This window comes from Canis aureus, chromosome X (assembly GCF_053574225.1).
Source record: "Canis aureus isolate CA01 chromosome X, VMU_Caureus_v.1.0, whole genome shotgun sequence".
Lineage (NCBI taxonomy): Eukaryota > Metazoa > Chordata > Mammalia > Carnivora > Canidae > Canis > Canis aureus.
In genome coordinates, this window is record NC_135649.1 from 30,410,615 (window position 1) to 30,423,003 (window position 12,389).

Below are 12,389 nucleotides of genomic sequence, written 5' to 3' on the forward strand. Positions count from 1 at the left end.
AATGAATGAGAGTTCCTGTTGACTCCCATTCTACTCACATTGTTTTCAGTGTTTTGAATTTTAGCCATTCAATAGGTGTGTACTGGTATCTTATTGTTGTTTTAATTTCCAATTAACAATGGCATGTGATGTTGAGCACTTTGTCACAGGATTCTTTGCCATCTGCACATTTTCTTTCATGATTTGCCTCTTCACATATGTGCCCATTATTTTTATTGATTTATTTTCTTATTCTTTAATTTTATATGTTCTTCATATATTTTGGACATTGGTATTTTATCATATATGTAATTTGTAAAGATTTTTCTCCTACACCATGGATTAGGATTTAATTATTTTAAGAATGTCTTTCCCAGGACAGAAGTAATTAATTTCACTTAGGTCCAACTTAAAATTTTTTCTTTCATGGATCACGATTTGGTGTTGTATTTAAAAGATCATGCCAAACCCAAGGTCCATTTTCATTCTCTCTCTCTCTTTTTTTAATGGTGATTCTCAAGCCACTCAAGAAAATCAATAGAAGTGGTATCTAGGCAATAATATTTTTTAAAAATATTTTTTAATTTATTTAACAGAGAGAGCAAGAGAGCACAGCAGGGGGAGCAGTAGAAGGAGAGGGAGAAGCAGGCTCAATCCCAAGACCCTAAAATCATGACCCTAAAATCAATCCCAGATGCCAGGCTCAATCCCAGGACCCTAAGATCATGACCTGAACAGAAGGCAGACACTTAACCAACTGAGCCACCCAGGTATCCCAGGCAATAATATTTTTAAAGCTTGTAGGAGAAAAGGGCAGGTGTCCCCAAGATGGGCCACTTTGGCATAAAGATTATTTCAAGTTAAAAATAACCACAACCCAGCAGATGTAGAAAAAGCTCCATGCCTCCCCCTCTACTGCCTAAACATTGGAAAGGAGATCCTGTACCAGGAAGAGAGCTATTAAATATTTTCTTTTTTTTTTTTAATTTTATTTATTTATGATAGTCACACACACACAGAGAGAGAGAGGCAGAGACACAGGCAGAGGGAGAAGCAGGCTCCATGCAGGGAGCCCGACGTGGGATTCGATCCCGAGTCTCCAGGATCGCGCCCTGGGCCAAAGGCAGGCGCCAAACCGCTGCGCCACCCAGGGATCCCAGGAAGAGAGCTATTAAAGAAGACTTCCCCTTATGGAAGAAACGGTGTAATAGTGTATATCCTTGTTTTTCAAAACATCTTTCCCATTCCTGTTAATGAGCCTTCTCCCCTTTTTTTTTTTTTAAGATTTTATTTATTTATTCATGATAGTCACAGAGAGAGAGAGAGAGAGGCAGAGACACAGGCAGAGGGAGAAGCAGGCTCCATGCAGGGAGCCCGGATCCCGGGTCTCCAGGATCGCGCCCGGGGCCAAAGGCAGGCGCCAAACCGCTGCGCCACCCAGGGATCCCTGCCTTCTCCTTTTTGTATCCTGAGACCCCTCCCCTCTCCTTAGCTCACATAAGCTTCATGTTGCCTCATTGTAATGGAATTTCATGTCTATGTTTCCCCATATGTATATCTGTTAAATTGGGTTTTCTCCTGTTAATCTGTCTCATGTCAGTTTGATTCAAATTCTAGCTAGAAGGACCATAGGGCAAAGGAAGATCTTCCTTCCCAACAAGCTCATCACTGACCCTGTGGTTCTGATGTGCCCCATGGTGAGAAACTATTACTAAGGCAGCAGCCTTGGAGTCCTCTTCAGTTAAAACACTTTCCAAAGCCTAAGATTTCCTGGTTATAAAGACCTTTCTCAATCTGTTGGTGAAGACTTCCTGTTACTACTTCATTCTATGTGTGTGTCTGAGTTACATGAATCAATAACTCATAAAGTCTTTGATGAGACATCAATACAAGCTATTTCATATAATTGAGAATAACATTTTAGCATAAGAATTTTGTAGTCAAATGTTAGATCTAAATCTTGATTCCATACTCATAAGAAGCTTAGTATTAAAAATTAATATATTGCCATATTCCATGGAAATATTTTGGGTCACAAATTGACTAAGAACCATATTTCTTTCAAGAGTTTTTCTCAGGGTGTCCTTTTTGCTTCATTAAAAAGCACCCTTCAAGACCATATTCTGGTACCACTATGGTCTACTTAGCATCTCTTTTAATGACTTCCACATGTTTCTCTCTCTCTCTCCAATGCTTTTACTATCACTGCCATAATTCTGACCCTCATCATGTTTCACAAGATTTATCATCTCCTTTCATGAAATATTGCAATGGGATTCCAACTGTATAAGAATAAAGGCCAATTTATATAACAAAGCATGGAAGACTATGATTATAACACATCGAATTTACTCTAGGAGTAAAGAAAATATGTCTCAAGACACCATGTTTATTCCAGAGAAGTGATTGGAAGAATGAAAGCTAACTTTAGCAGATCTGAGATTGCTGCACTATTCCTCAGGCTCCCTCTATTATTCCTTCCTAAAACAGGGCAATCCTCTTCAATGCTCATTCTAGTTCATCTTACAGAATGTTTCAACTTCAGCAGTCTTGTCCTTTTTCTCTGAAATAGAATTATACTAAGAGCCATTTTACCATACGGTTTACTGATTACTTAGTTTCTAGTATTTTAGGAATATCAATGCATTCTCCTGAGCAAAATTGTATGCTGCCTGAGGGCAGGAATCAGTTTTTTTATTGCTTGATATCCAATATAACCTGACATCAGTCTCGTTACATAGAAGGTGATCATAAATTTTACTGATTTATTTATTATTTAGAAAATTCTAGGACTCTTCACTATCCTTCAGTAGGTTTCTTTCTTTCTTTCTTTCTTTTTTTTTTTTTTGCTTTTTATTTTTTAAGGTTTATTTATTTATTTTGGAAAGAGAGCAAGAAAGAATGTGCATGTGCGGGCAGAGGGAGAGAACTACACTGACCCTGAATGTAGAGCACAATGCAGGGACTGATCTCATGACCCTGAGATCATGACCTGAGCTGAAATCAAGAGTGGAATAATTAACCAACTGAGCCATGCAAGTGCCCCCTGTAGGTTTTTATATATATGATTACCTTAATATTATGTGTCACTAAACATTGTCTTTGTGCCAGAAACTCTGATAGGTGCTACAAATACAAAGACTAATGAGGCAGCTCCCCTGCCCCCAAATAACTTACAATCTATTGAGGAAATCATGCTTGTAAACACATTGCAATAAAGGTTGATAAGTCATCTCTTAAAGAGAAGCATAGGATTTTATGGACACAAAGAAGATGACGAATTAACGCAAATAAGGTTGGGGAGTGGAGAAGTCTTCTTAAAGGAAATGACATTGAAATTGGGTTGAGTCATAAGAATATAATTCACTCTTAAATATACAGCCAATAGAAATGAATATACATTCATCAAGAGACATATATGAGATGCTCATAACAGTTTGATTAGTAATAATATTAAACTGGAAACTACTGAAATGTCCATAAACAGTATAATGAATTTTAAAATGGTTGCAAATTGATATAGTGAAATACTAAATAGCAATGAAAATGTATGAAATACTGCTACAAGCAACAAATGGATAAATCTCACAATGTTGAGTAAAGAAGAAATATATAAAGTAATACACACATTTCATTTATATAGTTAGAAAAAACAGTGAAAATAATCCATGGTGATAATGATTATATTTGGAGGAGAATGAAATACTTTGAGGGATCATGAAGAGATTTTATGTGGTCAGTATACAGGGAATCTAAGAAAGTTCTTGGTTTTTCATCTGGGAGGTAGTTACGTGATAAGAAACAAAAGCAGTTAAATTTTACTGAAACTGATAGTTCCAAGCATGAAACTCCAAGGAGTAAAAGTGTGGGGATCATGGAGGGCATTAAAATCATGAAACAGAGATTGAACTTTATTCAACAGACAATTCAGAAGTAATAAGCTAAATTAAACAAAACAGGGATACAGTACTTCTACTTTTTTTTATTTTTATTTATTTATGATAGTCACACAGAGAGAGAGAGAGAGGCAGAGACATAGGCAGAGGGAGAAGCAGGATCCATGCACCGGGAGCCCGACGTGGGATTGGATCCCAGGTCTCCAGGATCGCGCCTTGGGCCAAAGGCAGGCGCTAAACTGCTGCGCCACCCAGGGATCCCCCAGTATTTCTACTTTTTAAAGATTTGTCCAGATGCTTTAGGGAAAATAGTTTGGAGAGGATGAATAATAACAGCAAAAGGGACAGCAATTGGAGCAGTTGAGGTGAGAAATAAAGTCAAATTGAAGTTGTAGTGAAGATGGGGAAAGAAGACATACTCTGGAAACATTGAAGATAGTACTGCAAATGATTTACACATTATCCAAACTTAATACCTGAAGAAAAGAGAGAAATTAAAAATGATTTGGGGTTTCATAATTCATTTATGTAAATTTATTACATATAATAGATGGTGTTTTAGCCATAGGTGTTTGTTTTAGGCTTTAATTCTGAACAGTTAGACACAAGAGCTGTAAAATGCCAGCATCTGTCTTCATCAACACTGTATATTTAGGCTAATCACCTAATCACCTTCTATCCCCACACATATACCATAGTAAGTTATAAACACTTGAATATCTCATGTTTATCCACAGTACTCTCCTGCCGTTTGGTAGCTATTGCCTTGCTCCTGACTATTGACTGTCCCTCTTTCCAGCCAACAATGAGCTAAATATTTATTGGCTGACCTTTATCCCTTAACTCAAGTCTTCACATTCCTGTGGTACAGAATTTCTCCGACTACAATTTATAAGTAAGCAAAAAATAATTATAAGAATAACTTGGTAATAATACATAATACAGATTCTGAGGGCATTTCCATTAGGGCTCCCTGAAACATAAATACAGGGTTCTGCTGGGTTTGAAATGATAATCCTATTCCTATAAATGCAATTATATCCCCCACAAATTCATAACTTGAAGCCATAGCCCATAACCTGATTGTATTTGGAAATGAGGTTCTGGAGAAAGAATTACACTTAGACAAGGTCATGGGAAGGGGCTGTCATGATGGGCTAGTACCCTCATAAGAAGAGGAAAAGACCCTGGAGACCTCTCACTTGCTCATGCAATAACATAATAATAACATGGTTGTCTGCAGCCCGGAAGAGAGCTCTTACCAGAACAAGACTACACTGGCACCCTGATGTAGGAATTCTAGCATACACATTGAGAAAACAAATCTCTTGTTATTTAAGTCACCCAGTCTATTGCATTTCGTTATGGCAACCAAAGGTGACTAATAAAGGTATAGAGCTCAAAGGCAAGAAACACAGCTGCCCTACATGATGGGTTGAAACCACCAACTAGAAGGCTGGCAAGAGCTCTAATTATTTTCTTCCTATATCTACAGCTACATGAACTCTTGTTTCCATTACTCTCTGGGATATTGTTTCAGTATTATCTCTTTCTCTGAAGATTTTCTTAACATTTCCATAAACATGGTACAAACACGTCTTTGCCAGAATGGCAACCTCAGTTCCTGAGTCTAGTTCATTTCAGTTCAAGGGACAAAGAGAGACTAAATTGTGTCCCAATTCCAAATTCCTAACAGGAAGAATATGAATTGTTCTCCCTGGATCAAGTGTCTGTCTCTGGTTCAATGAACTGTACCCTGACGACTAAGTCAAATAACCCATTATTCAAACAGGCTGTGCAAGGAGGCTAAGACAAAAATATAGCCCCTGGATCATATGTCATAGAAGTTGCAAGAGAAAGAAGTCCTCAGAGGTACTATAAACTCACTATTCCAGGCAGTGATCTGTATTTTTGTAGATCTGACTATTGTTATTAGTACATCTATGTGTTTGTTTCATTTGTTCCTCTTTTAAAATTTTTGCCCTTTATACTTCTATCCCCCTTTCTCTTATTATTTGTTCTTTCTCTCTCCCTCCCTGTTCCCCCATTCAGCCCTCCTTCCCTCATATTGTTTTTAGAAGCCAGTAGTGCATGGATCCTTGTAAAGTATACCTAAAACTATTATCAAGAACAGTAATTTAATGGAATACGATACTAAGAACAGATTGACATTGCCAAGGTTAATGGCCAAATCATCTGTAACAAGATGTATTTAAAGTCAAATGAACTGTGTTATTCATGCTATTTGAAAATTTAAATTACATTAAGTTCATTTTTCTAAAGTGTTCCACTGTTTCATCTTAGATAGATAATTGCCATAGAACCAAGTTCAAACTATGGCATCTTGGAGATCTCTGTCTTTGGATTCATTCCTGGATGTCTTTCCCTATGAAAGGAGAATGGGGCAGCCCGGATGGCTCAGCGGTTTAGCGCCGTCTTCAGCCCAGGGCCTGATCCCGGGGATCGGGGATTCGGGATCGAGTCCCGCGTCAGGCTTCCTGCATGGAGCCTGCTTCTCCCTCTGCCTGTGTCTCTGTCTCTCTCTGTCTCTCTCTGTCTCTCATGAATAAATAAATAAAATCTTTAAAAAAAAAAAAAGGAGAATGCCAGGGACAATTGTAACATACAGAAAGGAAATGAACTATAGTGTGTAAATAATGAGTCACCTGGGATTTTCAGGGACCAGGTTACTCAAAGCCAAATGTATTCTCAGTCCGGTCACATATTAGTCTACTCTTTGGAAATGCACTCAAAGGCCAGTAGATTACTTCTATACTGCTACCCATGATGAGGTCCTTTGACAACCGAATTTTACAAAAGACTGGACATTGGAGATTTCAAAACAGCCTTAACTCCAGTACCTTAATACCTTGGTAAGACTTTAGTTACTATGTAGTTGCCAAATAGGTAGGCATTTGGTTGCTTATAGTAATAATCACCTGTAAAGTGCTACTGTTTTCTCTTCTTTGATAAAAGTTCATTCAAATTAAAGTGAAAGAAAAAAAATAGTTCTGAGTAAATTTTTTAAACTATAGAATTAATTTCATCCTATCATATATCTATATATGTATATTATACTCCCCAAAATAATCCTCAAATAGGTATTTGTCAATCAAACAATTCCTGATATATTTTCCTCCATAGAAAAGAAAGGCCAGGCCAGCCCGAGGAGCTCAGCAGCTTAGCGCAGCCTTCAGCCAAGGCATGATCTTGGAGACCCGGGATCAAGTCCCATGTCAGGCTCCCTGCATGGAGCCTCCTTCTCCCCCTGCCTATTTCTCTCTCTCTCTACTCTCTGTGTCTCTCATGAATAAATAAATAAAATCTTTAATAAAAAAAAATTAAGAAAAAAAAGAAAACAAAGGCCAATTTGCCCAAAGCAATGATCAATATTTTATTATTAAAATTTTCTGAGTTCAGCTCATGTAAGTAAATATTTATAAATACCTATTCCATACAAACACTGAATTACTACACCTAAAGGGGTACAAAAGCGTATATAGGGCAGCCCCGGTGGCCCAGCGGTTTAGCGCTGCCTTAGGCCTGGGGTGTGATCCTGGAGTCCCGGGATCGAGTCCCACGTGGGGCTCCCTGCATGGAGCCTGCTTCTCCCTCTGCCTGTGTCTCTGCCTCTCTCTCTCTCTCTCTGTGTGTGTGTGTCTGTCATGAATAAATAAATAAATAAATCTTTTTAAAAAAACGTATATAGCCTCTACATTTTAGAAGCTAAAATTTAACAAGAAAAAGCAGACAAGTAGATGAGATTATATTGGAGAAACTTAGATGTACCAAGTTCACATGATGTAAAAGAATAGTACAGAGAAAACAGCCTTCTACCAGTAGAAGTTTGAATGGGTCCTTGAGGGAAGCTTTAAGACATTAAAAACAATTTCAGGCATAGGTGGGAAATGAATAGATGATAATAAAATGAGAACCAAAATTGGAATGATATACTATGAAAAAGAAGATGGATGAAATATTGCAAAGAAAAATAGGTTAGAGTTTGGAAGTGATTGAGATGTTTGTGGAAGGGAAAAAAGATGAGAAAATGGAATTAAGGATGACTACATTTGTAATGTGTGATGACTAGACAGGTGGTGAAGTCCTAACAGAAACAACATATGAGATTGAGAACACGAGTTAAGAGAGGTAATGATGTATTTGATTTTAATCATGATGAGTTTGAATTCCGTAAGTTTATCCATAAAGCTTATATAAGTAGAAATCATAATGAAATCACTGGCCAAAATTAAATATAAGGGTGATATTTAGACATCTGAGTCACTAAATAAGAAGAGTTGAATTCACCAGAATAGATACACCCTGAAGGTAGAAAGGATAGAGTACATGGAAGTTATGCAAAAAGATGTGGGGAACAAAAACCTTATGAAATATATAAAGAAAGAGCTGTCTATGAAGAACATTAATAGAAAAACCAGAGAATTAAAGGAACCTACAGAGAATTATGCCAAACCAAAATAGATGAGCTCTTAAAAGAAGGTAGTTAACAATGTCTGAAAGTGTTCTCATATTGACGGTTAACAGAACACTGACAATATCCTGACCTTGTATCTTATGAGAAGTTTGTTATCTAGCAGAGGAAATACCAATTCATCAAACTGTTAATTTCTCTTTTTTTTTTAAACTGTTAATTTCTTATCAAGTAAACGAAATAGTCATTTACCTTACCTTTCCTTTTATTTTTAAAGATTTTATTTATTTACTCATGAGAGACACAGAGAGAGAGAGAGGCAGAGACACAAGCATAGGGAGAAGCAGGCTCCATGCAGGAAGCTTGATGCGGAACTCGATCTCAGGAACCCAGGATCACGCGCTGAGCCAAAGGCAGACGCTCAACCGCTGAGCCACCCAGGTATCCCATTTACCTTTCCAAATGATTGTTAAAATCTCATAATGACACCTACAGCCTGAAAATAAAAGGCTGAAGAACCATTTACCATTCAAATGGTCCTCAAAAGAAAGCAGGGGTAGCCATCCTTATATCAGATAAACTAAGATTTACCCCGAAGACTTTAGTGAGAGATGAAGAGGGACACTATATCATACTGAAAGGATCTATCCAACAAGAGGACATAACAATCCTCAATATATATGCCCTGAAGGTGGGAGCTGCCAAATATTTAAACCAATTAATAACCAAAGTGAAGAAATAATTAGATAATAATACACTTATACTTGGTGACTTCAATCTAGCTCTTTCTACCCTCGATAGGTCTTCTAAGCACAACATCTCCAAAGAAATGAGAGCTTTAAATGATACACTGGACAAGATGGATTTCACAGATATCTACAGAACTTTATATCCAAACTCAACTGAATACACATTCTTCTCAAGTGCACACGGAGAATAGACCACATACTGGGTCACAAATCGGGTCTGAACCAATACCAAAAGATTGGGATCGTCCCCTGCATATTCTCAGACCATAATGCCTTGAAATTAGAACTAAATCATAACAAGAAATTTGGAAGGACCTCAAACACGTGGAGGTTAAGGACCATCCTGCTAACAGATGAAAAGGTCAACCCAGAAATTAAGGAAGAACTAAAAAGATTCATGGAAACTAATGAGAATGAAGATACAACCGTTCAAAATCTTTGGGATGCAGCAAAAGCAGTCCTAAGGGGGAAATACATCGCAATACAAGCATCCATTCAAAAACTGGAAAGAACTCAAATACAAAAGCTAACCTTACACCTAAAGGAGCTAGAGAAAAAACAGCAAATAGATCCTACACCCAAGAGAAGAAGAGAGTTAATTAAGATTCGAGCAGAACTCAACGAAATTGAGACCAGAAGAACTGTGGAACAGATCAACAAAACCAGGAGTTGGTTCCTTGAAAGTATTAATAAGATAGATAAACCATTAGTGAGCCTTATTAAAAAGAAGAGAGAGAAGACTCAAATTAATAAAATCATGAATAAAAAAAAATAAAATAAAATCATGAATGAGAAAGGAGAGATCACTACCAACACCAAGGAAATACAAACGATTTTAAAAACATATTATGAACAGCTATACACCAATAAATTAGGCAATCTAGAAGAAATGGACGCATTCCTGGAAAGCCACAAACTACCAAAACTGGAACAGGAAGAAATAGAAAACCTGAACAGGCCAATAACCAGGGAGGAAATTGAAGCAGTCATCAAAAACCTCCCAAGACACAAAAGTCCAGGGCCAGATGGCTTCCCAGGGGAATTCTATCAAATGTTTAAAGAAGAAACTATACCTATTCTACTAAAGCTGTTTGGAAAGATAGAAAGAGATGGAGTACTTCCAAATTCGTTCTATGAGGCCAGCATCACCTTAATTCCAAAACCAGACAAAGACCCCACCAAAAAGGAGAATTACAGACCAATATCCCTGATGAACATGGATGCAAAAATTCTCAACAAGATACTAGCCAATAGGATCCAACAGTACATTAAGAAAATTATTCACCATGACCAAGTAGGATTTATCCCCGGGACACAGGCTGGTTCAACACTCGTAAAACGATCAATGCGATTCATCATATCAGCAAAAGAAAAACCAAGAACCATATGATCCTCTCATTAGATGCAGAGAAAGCATTTGACAAAATACAGCATCCATTCCTGATCAAAACTCTTCAGAGTGTAGGGATAGAGGGAACATTCCTCGACATCTTAAAAGCCATCTACGAAAAGCCCACAGCAAATATCATTCTCAATGGGGAAGCACTGGGAGCCTTTCCCCTAAGATCAGGAACAAGACAGGGATGTCCACTCTCACCACTGCTCTTCAACATAGTACTGGAAGTCCTAGCCTCAGCAATCAGACAACAAAAAGACATTAAAGGCATTTAAATTGGCAAAGAAGAAGTCAAACTCTCCCTCTTCGCCGATGACATGATACTCTACATAGAAAACCCAAAAGTCTCCACCCCAAGATTGCTAGAACTCATACAGCAATTCGGTAGCGTGGCAGGATACAAAATCAATGCCCAGAAATCAGTGGCATTTCTATACTCTAATAATGAGACTGAAGAAAGAGAAATTAAGGAGTCAATCCCATTTACAATTGCACCCAAAAGCATAAGATACCTAGGAATAAACCTAACCAAAGAGGTAAAGGATCTATACCCTCAAAACTATAGAACACTTATGAAAGAAATTGAGGAAGACACAAAGAGATGGAAAAATATTCCATGCTCATGGATTGGCAGAATTAATATTGTGAAAATGTCAATGTTACCCAGGGCAATTTACACGTTTAATGCAATCCCTATCAAAATACCATGGACTTTCTTCAGAGAGTTAGAACAAATTATTTTAAGATTTATGTGAAATCAGAAAAGACCCCGAAAAGCCAGGGGAATTTTAAAAAAGAAAACCATATCTGGGGGCATCACAATGCCAGATTTCAGGTTGTACTACAAAGCTTTGGTCATCAAGACAGTGTGGTACTGGCACAAAAACAGACACATAGATCAATGGAACAGAATAGAGAACCCAGAAGTGGACCCTGAACTTTATGGGCAACTAATATTCGATAAAGGAGGAAAGACTATCCATTGGAAGAAAGGGTCTCTTCAATAAATGGTGCTGGGAAAATTGGACATCCACATGCAGAAGAATGAAACTAGACCACCTTCTTTCACCATACACAAAGATAAACTCAAAATGGATGATAGATCTAAATGTGAGACAAGATTCCATCAAAATCCTAGATAAGGGATCCCTGGGTGGTGCAGCGGTTTGGCGCTTGCCTTTGGCCCAGGGCACGATCCTGGAGACCCGGGATCGAATCCCACGTCAGGCTCCCGGTGCATGGAGCCTGCTTCTCCCTCTGCCTGTGTCTCTGCCTCTCTTTCTCTCTTTCTCTCTTTCTCTCTTTCTCTCTTTCTCTCTCTCTCTCTGTGACTATCATAAATTAAAAAAAAATATTAAAAAAAAAATCCTAGAGAAGAACACAGGCAACACCCTTTTTGAACTCGGCCACAGTAACTTCTTGCAAGATACATCCATGAAGGCAAAAGAAACAAAAGCAAAAATGAACTATTGGGACTTCATCAAGATAAGAAGCTTTTGCACAGCAAAGGATACAGTCAACAAAACTCAAAGACAACCTACAGAATGGGAGAAGATATTTGCAAATGACGTATCAGATAAAGGGCTAGTTTCCAAGATCTATAAAGAACCTATTAAACTCAACACCAAAGAAACCAACAATCCAATCCTGAAATGGGCAAAATACATGAACAAAAATCTCACAGAGGAAGACATAGACATGGCCAACATGCACATGAGAAAATGCTCTGCATCACTTGCCATCAGGGAAATACAAATCAAAACCACAATGAGATACCACCTCACACCAGTGAGAATGGGGAAAATTAACAAGGCAGGAAACAACAAGTGTTGGAGAGGATGCGGAGAAAAGGGAACCCTCTTACACTGTTGGTGGGAATGTGAACTGGTGCAGCCACTCTGGAAAACTGTGTGGAGGTTCCTCAAAGAGTTAAAAAT